The sequence below is a fragment of the Myotis brandtii genome, unplaced genomic scaffold, assembly GCF_000412655.1.
Source record: "Myotis brandtii unplaced genomic scaffold, ASM41265v1 scaffold1020, whole genome shotgun sequence".
Classification (NCBI taxonomy): Eukaryota; Metazoa; Chordata; class Mammalia; order Chiroptera; family Vespertilionidae; genus Myotis; species Myotis brandtii.
Genome location: NW_005353406.1, coordinates 696,174 through 698,084, shown reverse-complemented (window position 1 = coordinate 698,084; position 1,911 = coordinate 696,174). Strand labels below are relative to the sequence as shown.

Below are 1,911 nucleotides of genomic sequence, written 5' to 3'. Positions count from 1 at the left end.
CCCTGGGAGGCAGCTGAGGGCTGGGCTCCAGCTGGCCCTGGGCTCCGGGCCCCAGGGGTTCAGGCCAGCAGGCTGGTCCCACGTTCTGCCTGGCGCAGGGGGCAGGGGGCTCCGGGGTGGGCTGTCTGGGCAGGGCTGACAGTAAACACACAGAGGTGCCCCCTCTTCCTGGCCACCCTGAGGAGTGCAGATTGGAGCAGAGGGTGGCTGCACCGCTGGAGGGCGGTCGCTGCACGCGGGGCCTGTACCAGCTGCGATGGGGATTCTGCTGAGCCTGAAGCTGGTGCGGTTAGATTTCTGAGGACCGCCAAGGACGTGCGGTGTCCTCACCTGGCTGGGCAGGGAGACCATCTTCAGAATCCTGGAGCCCGAGGACAAGGACAGGCGGGAAGAGTGACCACCCCAAGCACCGCCTCCAGGGCCAAGAGCACCTGGACACAACACCGTTTGCTTTCAACTTTCACCTCCGGAGAACGTGCGGCTCTTCCCCGGCCTCGGGGACGTCCCTGGGCAGCCCTGGGCGGAGGGCACAGCGACAGGCCAGGCTGGGGGCTGCGCTGCAGGGACGAGTGGCCCGGTGAGGGAGGCACTGGCTGAGAGCACCTGGGTGGGTGCAGACAGGGCCAGGGAAGCTGGTAGAGGCTGCGGCCTCCAGGAGGGGCCTGAATACAAAACTCGGATTCCTACCAGGCCCCCGGAGGCTGTGCCCACTGACAGGCACCTACAGTACCAGACACTGGACAGCCAGCCCCGGGCACAGGATCTGCACAGGAGCGCCCCCAGGCGGGACAGACGGGGCAGCTTCCCGGGGCACCTGAGTTCAGCCACTTAGGGGACCAGTTAACACGACACGCGCTGAGCGAGCATGAAGGAGCTACAGGAAAAGCAACGTGTAGCTGAGGATCAAACAGGAGGCATTCAGGAAACCAGTTCCCGCCTGGAGCTTCCCTGGGCGCGTCCTGTGTCTTCGGGGCTCTCAGGGCGCAGGCCTGGGTCCCCGCACCAACACCCCACGCTGGGTGGAGAGCTCAGAGCTGCAGGCGGGCCTCCTGCCTCGGGCAGCAGGACTCAGGATTCAAGGGCCTGAACTTGACTTGTGATACAGAACTAAAGGAAGGAGCCTAAAGACCTTCTTTCAACACTAGCATTACAGCAACTTGTCTGTTGCTCCAGGGACTGTTCTAAGCCTCTGACGCGAAGGACCCTCGCGCACACCTGCAGCAGCGCTGCTGCCCACTCCCTGCTGCCGACCAGGAAGCGGACACGCGGTGGCGAAGTGACGAGCTGGGGCCACACAGCCATCAAGTGGCTGCCCTGGGCCTGGGCTGCAGGCTGCGTGCCCTCAGCCCTGGACCAGTAGTAGCCGGACCCCAGCCTACATGGCCTCCTGCTAACCCAACCGGCACTGTCCTCTGCGCGCTCTGCAAACCTAGGCACCCCGAGGCCGACCTGCTTAGGGGCCCAGCCCCGTCGGGGCAGCCCACTCAAGACTGGGCATCGTCTCACCCCCCCAGCGAGGGCTCTCAGGGTCCGCGGTGGCCACCCCTCCCCCACGCTGGGGCCCCTGGGCCTCCTCCTCCTCTGGGAACCCCTTCTCTTCTCAGTCCCACAGCCTTGAGCGCTCCCCATTCCCCCGTGACCCCCGACCCGGGCGTCCACAGGGCCCTCCCGATGGCCCCGCCTCCCCACCGCGCACCTGTTCTCCCCACTGTGCACCCCCTCGCCGTGGTTGTCCACCCACCACCCTTGACCCCACGCCGTCTCTACCTCTAAAGCACCCCCACTTCACGCGGTCCGGGCTCACCTCTCACCCCACGAGTCCTGGACAGGGGCTGGGCTGCGTCGCCTCCTCCAGACCCTGCGGGTGGCAGCCCCAGCATCAGCCTTCTCCCCGCGCCCCAGCCCCGGGTC

At 66.7% G+C, this 1,911-nt stretch overlaps 1 long non-coding RNA gene across 2 annotated transcripts in view; it reads right to left on the bottom strand.

Annotated features, from left to right (window-relative positions):
* Window positions 1-1,911, bottom strand: part of LOC102249261 — a 4,593-nt gene that overhangs the window by 2,229 nt on the left and 453 nt on the right. Inside the window, exon 2 of one of the 2 annotated variants that reach the window (XR_312990.2) lies at window positions 1,805-1,858. This is a non-coding gene — a long non-coding RNA (uncharacterized LOC102249261). Of the gene's footprint in view, window positions 1-1,804; window positions 1,906-1,911 lie in introns of those variants that run through there. The other variant, XR_001361107.1, reaches the window with a different exon arrangement.